Source organism: Pteropus medius, unplaced genomic scaffold, assembly GCF_902729225.1.
Source record: "Pteropus medius unplaced genomic scaffold, Ma_sr-lr_union100, whole genome shotgun sequence".
NCBI classification, from domain to species: Eukaryota; Metazoa; Chordata; class Mammalia; order Chiroptera; family Pteropodidae; genus Pteropus; species Pteropus medius.
Genome location: NW_024344253.1, coordinates 6,512,953 through 6,523,018, shown reverse-complemented (window position 1 = coordinate 6,523,018; position 10,066 = coordinate 6,512,953). Strand labels below are relative to the sequence as shown.

Below are 10,066 nucleotides of genomic sequence, written 5' to 3'. Positions count from 1 at the left end.
TGGTGTCTGGCTTGATTGTGCATAGTAGTTATAATATGGCTTGCCAGATTGCAATCTTCTCATTTTGTTGAGACTTACTTTATTGTCCTGTGGTCCATTTTTGAAAAGGTTCTGTATGTTCTTGTAAAGAATATGTATTATGCAAGGTTGGGTGCTGTGTTCTATAAATGTCCACTTGATCAAGTTTGTTTATTGTGTTGTTCAAATCTATAGTCTTTTTTTCTGTTTGTTTCTTTTTTTTTTATTTTGTTAAAAATCTATATTCTTACTGATTTTTCATCTGCTTGTTCTATCAATTACTGAGAGAGGTATATGAATATTTCACAGTATGAGTGTGGACTTGACTGCTTCTCCATGTAGTTCTGTTGATTTTTATTTCATGTGTTTTGAGATTATGTTATAAGGTTCATATAAATTTAAAATTATTATATCTTTCTATTAATTGAGCATTTCATCAATATGAACTGAACCTCCTTATCTCTAGAAATGCTGCTTGCCTTCAATTTTTTGTTTCTGCAAATAGCAGAGTGACAAATACTTGCTAGATAATCATGTGTGTATATATATGTGTATATATGTATACGTACTAGTTTTTTATTGTGGTAAATATATATAACAAAAACTTTACCATCTTGACCATTTTAAGTGCACAATTCAGCCCCATTAAGTACAGTCACATTGTTGTGCAATCATCACCACTATCTATTTCCAGAACTTTTCAATTCTCTCAAAGGGAAGCTATCATTAAACAATAATTCTCCATTCCTTCCTCTGGGGGGAATTCCCTCTCTTACCTCTTCTGGGTACCTCTTATCAGTGGAATCATACAATATTTGCTCTTTTGTGCCTGGCTTCTTTTACTTAGCATAATGTTTTCAAGATTCATCCCTGCTGTAGCATGTAGCAGAATTTCATTCCTTTCTGTGGCTTAATAATAGTTCATTGTATGGATATACCACATTTTGCCTAGTCATTCATCTGTCTATGAGCACTTGGGTTGTTTCCATCTTTCGGCTGTTGTGAACAGTGACAGTATGAAAACTGGTATAAAAGTGATCTCTTTGACTCCCTGCTTTCAATTCCTTTGGGTATGCACACACACACATTTTTCATTATTTATTTATTTAATTTTCATTTAATTTAATTTTTTTAAAGGTGAGGCAACCCTTGACTGACCTCACAGATTAAAAGAAACTTGTCAGCTTACAATCCCTTATTTTTTAAAAAATTTTTACACCTACAGCACCTGGGTTTTCCTAGGTGGTCTCCCATCCAAGTACTAACCAGGCCCGACCTTGCTTAGCTTCCGAGATCATACAGGATCGGGCTTGTTCAGGGTAGCATGGCTGTAGACTCACACATTTTTAATATAATATTTCTCAATTAAAAAATTTTCAACCCTCCTAAAAACTCATATATTACATGTTTCTCTTAAAAACCAATAAGCCAATACTTGATTTCAAGTGGAACATATAGGTCATTTACATTTCATGGAATTATTGATATATTTTGTTTTTTATATATCATCTAATTTTATACTTTCAAATTGTCCTGCCTGTTCTGTGATGTTTTCCCCTATCCTTTATTACTTTTTTTTGGATTGGTTATTATTTGTTAAATCATTCCAACCCCTCCGTCAGCTGCTTGGAAGTTCTGTACTGTTTCACTTTCTTTTAGCGCTTAACTTGGAAATTACAGCATACATTCTTAATGTACCAAAATCAAAATTTAATTAATATTTTTACATTCATCTCAGAAAATACAAGAACCTTAGAATATTTTATTTTATTTTTAATAATTTTTATTTTTCACACATGGTCGACTTTCAATATTCTATTAGTTTCAGGTGTACAATATAGTGATTAGACATTTGTATCACTATGATGTGATCACCCCCAATAAGTCTATTACCTATCTGACACCATACATAGTTATTACAATATTATTGACTATATTCTTTATACTATAGTATAATTATATCCCCATGACTATTTTGTAACTACCAATATGTACTTCTTGATCCCTTTCCCCTTTTTCACTGAGCCCCACAACCCCTTTCCAATCTGGCAACCATCGAAATGTTCTCTGTATCTATGAGTTTGTTTCTGTTTTGTTTGTTCATTTCTTTGTTTTTTAGATTCCATATATAGTTGGAATCATATGGTATTTGTCTTTCTCTGTATAACTTATTTCACTTAGCATAATACTGTTTAGGTTCATCTATGTTGTTGCAAATGGCAATATTTCATTCCTTTTTTTATGGCTAAGTAACATTTTGTTGTATATATGTACAACCTCTTCTTTATCTATTCATCCATTGATGGACATCAGGTTGCCTCCATATCTTGACTATTGTAGAATATTTTAAATTATGCTATTCTCTTTCTAGACTGGGTGTTTTCATATTTAAAAAATCTTCATCATACCAATGTTTTATAGAATCCATTTTCATTTACATTTACTCATATCTTTACAACTTTCTGTATTCTTTATATCTTCTTGATATTATGAATTTCCACCTGGGACCATTTTCTTTTTCCCTGAAGTATATAATTTAGAATTTCCATTATTGAGAGATTGCTGGTAGCAAAATAAATGTCTCTATTTTGCTTTCATTCTTGAAATACATTTGCACTGGTTCTAAGAGTTGTCATTTCATTGTGTTTTGCTTTCCATAGATGTTTCTACAACACCTGAGAAATCAACTCACTTTGTAAGCAATTTGGCTTTAGAAAAACCTAGTTATATGAAAAAGTGGACACATAGTAGAATAATTCCTGTTTGCTCATAACTCAACTTCAATAGTTATCAATTCATGGCCAATCTTGTTTTATCTATACTCTTACCCACTTTCCACCCTGTTTGATTTTGAAGCAAATCAAAGACAACATTATTTCGTAGGTAAATATTTCAATATGTAGGCAAACCTAAAATATAAAAGATTTCTCTTAATCATAATCATAATTCTAGTATTGCCTCTAAAAATTAACAATTTATTAATACCATAAAATACCCAGTGTTTAAATTTCCAATGGTCTCAGACAAGATTTTTTACTCTGTTTGAATAAGATGCTCATATTGCTAGTAGTTTTTACATTTGTTAATTTTTAAAATCTGTTTTTTCTATTCTCTCTTTTTTACATTTTTAAGTTATTTGTTTCTTTTATTTCTAAGTTATTGAAGGAACAAAGTGTTTTTTCCTGTAGTACCTCCCACAGATTGCGTTCTCATAGTGTCATTCAATACGTTCTGCAACTTCATTTAAGAACCTCTCTTTGTCTTGGATGTTCTGCGTTTCATCATGGTGTGCTGATGTGTAGGTTTCTCTTAAACTTTAAAATTTTCCTGCTAAGGAGTTCTGTAATCTTTGAATTTATGGATATGTGTCCTCCCTCTGTTCTGAAATATTCTTATCTATTATATCCTCAGTATTTTGTCCGTTCTATTTGTCAAGAACTCTGATTAGACGTATATTAGCCCCTCTTACTGCTTTTCTCTTAACTTTTACCTCATATTTTCCATTTCCTTGTTCCCTTTGGTTGTATTCTGAGTAAGTATGAATGTTTTATCTTCTACTAGTTCTCTCCTAAACAGTGTCTAACCTGCTATCAAACCTATTCATTAAGTTTTAATTACTTGTTGTATTTTAAAATGTGTTATATTTGTTATATTTGGTTCTTTTTCAAATCTACTAGGTTACATGACATATGTTGGAAAGGCCTATCTCTTTATATTTCTTAAACAAACAGACCAAATTGCAACTCAGAACAGTATCCTACAAGGGGTTTGGAAATATTGAAACGGAAATTCCAAACAAGGAATTATTTATATCTGCTGCTCGGTGTGGCCACCTGTAGAACCCTCAGGCCATCTTCAAGAGGTTGCTAATAAATTCAGCTCTGCTTTATTCCCAGTCAACACGTACCTCAAAAAAGCCATGTTATCTTCATCACAACGGGAGTGTCCATCAGTACATCTATCTTGCCTGGAATTTGAGTATTGATAAGTATGAGTTCTGAGACAAAGAAGAAAACTTTCCCTGAATCCAAGTTCTACTTTGCCAATCATTTTCTGCTAGATTTATTTTTACCTAGAACACACTTTGCTAAACTCTTTATATAAAATTATCTCATTTAATTTTCGCAACCAATCTGTGAGGTTATTATGCTATCTCCTTTTGCCATTTGTTTTTTCTCCCATTTATATATTTATGGAATCATCTATTTTATCAGTGTATATACTACTTTGGGTTATAATACAATCCTACATTATTTATTTTGTAGCCCAAATTATTCCGGCTTTGGCCAATGGTGACTCTTTCAGGTTGGCTACTATGTCCCTGTGCCATGCTCCCATCCTTTCATTTTTTAAAGCACTTCCTCACCGATATTCATAGCAGCATTATTCACAGTGGCTAGGACATGGAAGCAACTGAAGTGTCCTACGATAGATGACTGAATAAAGAAGCTGTGGTACATATATACAATGGAATAGTACTCAGCCATAAGAAGAGATGAAATACTGCCATTTGCAACAAAATGGATGGACCTTGAGATAATCAAGCTAAGCAAAATAATCCAGACAGAAAAAGTTGAAAACCACATGATATCATTTATATGTGGGATATAAACCTAAAAGCAACAAACAAATGGACAAACAAGCAGAAATTCATGGACATGGACAATAGACTAGTGGTTACCAGAGGGTAGGGGCGGCGGGAGGATGGGAGAGGTAGATGGGTTAAAAGGGGTCAAATATGTGGTGACAGAAGGAAATCTAACTATGGGTGGTGAAGACACAATGCAATTATATATATATGCCTACTGTTGAATTGTACACCCGAAACTTACTGGATTTTGTTAACCAATGTCACCATAATGAAAGAAAGAAAGAAAGAAAGAAAGAAAGAAAAAGAAAAGAAAGAAAAGAAAGAAAAAAAAAGAAGAAAAGAAAGGAAGGAAGGAAGGAAGGAAGAAAGGAAGGAAGGAAGAAGAAGGAAGAAGGAAAAGAGGAAGAAGGAAGAAGGAAGGAAAAAGGAAAAAGAAAGAAAGAAAAAAAAGAAAAGAAAAAGAAAGAAAGAAAGAAAGAAAGAAAGAAAGAAAGAAAGAAAGAAAGAAAGAAAGAAAGAAAGGAAGCAAGCAAGCACTTCCTTACTTCTGGCTCTATGAGATGGTCCAGATTTATCTTGTATTTTCTCTGCCCTAGAGTCAGAGTCCTAGTTAGTCAATTCCTCAAAGAGCCCTGGCTTCTTTGATTGGAGGATGGTATTTATAACTCAAGATCTGGGTGTTGGGAAAGCTACACGGTTTTTATAAGTATGGTTTTGGTTTGTTTATCTCATTTGGTAGATTACAATGATAGTTTTGAACACTCTGAATTTTACATTTAGTAGTAATGATTTTAGTGTTAAAAAGTAATTTTACAAATTTCTCCTTCTATTGAATTCTTTCTGGAGATTAAATATCTAGGAAAAAAATTAATGGTGATAAGATTATGAATTTTTTTTATGTTTCTAAATATTTGGAGGCAAATTGTTACCCATAATATAGTACCAGTACATACTATAGTCTCCAAGAACTTGTAAATGCACTCATTTCACTTCAATTTTTAGAATGAATAGAAAAGTGTAAATTAAAAATATCTTCTTTCTATCTTCTTCTTTCCAATTCCCACACACCTCCTTCCCAGGGCCCACATTGTTAGTTTTAGTTTCTTGTACACTCTTTTAGAGCTTCTTCATGAACAAACCAGCAAAATAAATGCATGCAAAAGAGAGAATATGAAACACACTGTTCTTAATCTTGCCTCTTTTTTTTTTTTTTGTATTTTGGAAATCTTTTTATATCAGTACAGAGAATTTTCTCATTCTTTTTATAACTGTAAAATATTCCATTGTATAAATGTATTGTATTGTATTTAGCGAGTTACCTACTGATGAACATTTGGGTTTTTCCACCTGTCTTTTACTAAAGCAAACAGTGAGGCAATGATTAACCTTCTACTCACATTATTTTGCCTGTGTGCAAGTATATTTGATTAATGAATTCTCAGAAATGGTACTCCTGGATCAAAGGGTATATATATTTGTAATCTTGTTAAATATTACCATACTGCCCTCTATAGGAGTTGTATCCAATTTATATACCCACTAGCAACATAGGAGTGTGATTACCTTATTATGCTATTATACACAAAGGAGTGTGCTACTAAATATGTGAGTTAATGTGTCTAAAGCACTTAGATCAGTGAATGGGATATAGCAAGAGAGTGTTGATTACCTTTATTACCTTTATTACTGTTCTTAATATACCTTTATTATTGTTCTTATTAGATTTTTGCCAGTCCAATTGGTGAAAAATGGTACCTTGGTGTTTTTTCATTTGATTTGTCTTATTATGAGTGAGGTTGAATCTCTTTTTTTATGTTTAAAAAACACTTTTTTGTCCCTTCTTGTGATCTCTCTTTACATGTCTTTTGCCATTTGTCTATTGGCTTGATGACCTTCTTTTCTTTTCTCATTTCATAGGCACTCTAAATATTGGGGGGTTTAGCCCTTCGTGATATGAATGGCAAATATCCATTGCCAATTTGTCTTTTGTCTCGTCAGTCTTTGCTTTTATGGATTCTAGATTTTGAGTCATAGAAAAGCTTTCATGGTTTCATTTTTACATTTAACTATTTTATTCTTTTGGAATGCATCCTGGCAGATGGCATATGGTTTGGAATGTTTTAAATTTTTGTTAATTTAATTGCTGTAAATTAGTACCTTGGTGATATTTTTATCTGCATTTATTTGACTCAGTGAAGTGGAACATTGTTCTGTATGTTTGTTTTCTGATTGAATTTCATCTCATTTCTTTACCTACTTTTTCATACATTAATCTTTGGAATCTCAATATTTTTTTTTTGCCAACCTGCAAGTGTTCTTTATGTAATATAGACAGTGTTTGTATATTTATTGCAGATATTTTTCTAGCCTATTTTTAAAATTTTAATTAGTTTCAAGTATACAGTACATTGGTTGAACATCTATATAGTTTGTAAAATGATCCCCGCAATTGTTCCTTTCCTCCCTTGACCCTCCACGTAGCCAACATATTAATGCTAACTGCATTACCTATGCTGTACTCCCCATCCCCGTGACCATCCATCAGCTACTAATTTGTACTTCCTTAACCCTTCACCCCATTCTCAGAGCTCCCCCAAACCCCCTCCCCTCTGTCATTGCCAAATTGTACACTAGATTTGTGAGTCTGCTTTTGATTGTTTTTTTCTTTTCATTCCTTAAATTCTGCATATAAGTGAAATTATATAGTGTTTATCTTTCTCTGTCTGACTTAAATATCTCCTAGGTCCATCAAAGCAATATCTTTTTCCATCCCTTTCCTTTTCATATGTAGGAGTTTTGTTTTCTTATCCTTTCAGTCACTCTATCTTTTGGTTGGAGCACTTAATTCTTTTCCATTAATGTACTTATTAATAGGAATGTAGTTGTTACCATTCTTTATTCCTGTTTTTGATACAGATTTTTCTTCTTAAAGAAGTCCCTTCAATATTTTCTGTAACATTGGCTTGGTGGTGATAAATTCCGTTAGCTTATTTTTGTCTGGGAAGCTCTTTATCTGTCCTTCAACTCTAAATGATAGCTTTGCTGGATAAATTATTCTTGGTTGTAGAACCTAGGTTTCATCTTGTTGAATATTTTTTGCCAAGACCTTCTGCATAGTTCTTTTGAGAAATTAGCTTCCAGTCTTATGGGTGTTCCCTTGTAAGAAACTATCTGTTTTTCATTTGCTGCTTTTAATAGCCTTTCTTTGTATTTAAACTTTGGCATTTTAATTATGATGTGTCTTGGTGTGGGCCTCTTTGAATCCCTGATTTTTGGAATTCTCTGAGCTTCCTGGGGTTGTATGTCCATTTACTTCACCGGGTTAGGGAAGTTTTCCATCATTATTTCTTCAAACAGCTGATCAACATCTTGATTTTTTTCAGTTACACCAATCAGATGGATATTTGGACCCTTAATAGTGTCTCATATTCTCCTTAAATCATTTTTATAATCTTGGTATCTTATCTCTTGCCATTCTGAATGCATGTCCTTGGCTTTCCCATCCTTTGGATAGGGCATTTGATTCTTTTCTTTATTCACTTTGTTTATTCCATTTAATATACTTCTCATCTCAGATAATGTGTTCTCCATTTCAGACTAGTTCCCTTTTATAATTCCATTTCCATTTTTATGTTTTTTATCTCTTTGTTGGAGTTCTCTACACTTCCCAAAAGTTCATTGAACATCTTTATAATCAGTGTTTAGAAGTCTGCATCTATTAGATTACTTGACTCCATTATATCTGGATCTCTGTTCTGTTCTCTCATATGGTTTCTGCTTCTTTGTCTTCCCATTTTGGCTGCCTTTCCATGTCTTTCCTATGTACTAAGCAAAGCTCCTAAGTCTCCCAGTCTTATTAGTGTGGATTTGTGAAGTAGGTGTCCTGTGGCATAGTCCTGAGAGGGGTTCAGCTGCAGACTAAATTTAGCCCAAGCCTCTACCCCTCCGGGACCATGTGTTAAGACTCAGCAAACAATCCACAGATGCTGTGCCTATAGTTGCCTCAAAAGGCCACACCAGAAACTGAGGCCAGCTGCCTCCTCCAGTGTGAGTCTCAGCAAGGAGCACTTGACTCCTGAGGATATACCTGGATGTGGCTTGGGTAGGGCTGTTAGTTGGGGGAGGTGGGGTTTCAGGGAATCCTCTGGGCGAAGTGATCTCTGTTATCCAGTTTGATGACCTCACGGCTATGGCGGCGTTGTGTCCGGTGCACTGGGAAGGGGAGGGCTCAACAGGGAATGATGGATATTGCTGGCACTTCTGTACCGAGCAAGTCTCGCCTTGGCCCTCACTCCGACAATGTCTCTCTTTAAGTCCCTGTGATCAGCTGAATTGGCACTGGTGCTCAGAGTGAGCAGGTCCAACATTGCGAAAATCTGCTTACGGACGTGGCCCCTTTAAGAGGTGTCTGCCGCTGCCACTGCTGCAGCCTCCGTCTCACTCAGCTGCTTGAGACCAGGCATCCCTGCATCCTCTCCCGGTTCTACCTTCTGCCATTGCAGGGTGCTTTCTTGGATTTCTCCCTAGTTGTATGGCTTGTTCATCCCAGGTGATTTTTCCTTGCTGCTGCTCCTTGTTTCCATCACAACTTTGATTTGGTCGCCAGAGGGATGAATAGAGCTTCTATCATTTATGCCATTTTTTTTCTCTAGCCTATTTTTGTTGTTTTATATTTATTCTGTTCCACAAAGTTTTAGCTTTTTATACATTAAATATTTACCTCTATGTCTTGTTTTGGATAGTTCTTATTGCTATGTCTTTGAGTTCATTGATCTACAGTATCTTACAGAACCAAAAATGGCATCATTTATGTCAGGGACAAAATCGAGACAGTCAACGCAGGCACATAAAACAAACTTAACTTAACATTACAGCAATTTATGGCTATTCTCAGAAATCAGCAGAGGACACCAGCCAATCCCTAAAACACCAAGTCTGTTCATGCCATCTCTGGACTTCTTTGTTCCCCTGATTCGGCTATCCTGATCCAAATAAGAAAGAATACCAATAGGTAGCTAATTACTTGAAAAAGCCAAATAACTTTCTTACTTACACCATTAAACCCCTTAGTCTGTGACCAACTCAGAACTCATTGCTCCTGTAGCCTTGAGTTTCCTGAGAGTTACAGGTCGAAACCCTTGCAGCAAAGTCATTTTTATGCTTTGTTTTATTCAGTGTGCCAGTTTGGTTTGTGACTGTCTTATTTGGTGTTAGTTGCATATTGTGAAATGTTTATTTCAAATGCTGTCTTTTTTGTCTCTAGGAATTCCATTTGGTTATTTTTATATCTTCGTTTCTCTCCTTTTTACCTTATGATAATTTCTGTAATAGCTGTTTTAAAGTCTTTGTCTACCGATTCCATCATCTCTGTCATATCTGATCTGTTTCTACTGACTATATTTTCTTTGGGTTATGGGTCACACTTTCCTGCTTCTCTGCATTGCTAGTAATTTTTTA

At 34.4% G+C, this 10,066-nt stretch overlaps 1 pseudogene; it reads right to left on the bottom strand.

Moving 5' to 3' along the window:
- Positions 1-1,234: 1,234 nt before the first annotated feature.
- LOC120608016 (uncharacterized) lies at positions 1,235-1,354 on the bottom strand (annotated as a pseudogene).
- Between the last annotated feature and the right edge of the window lie 8,712 nt (positions 1,355-10,066).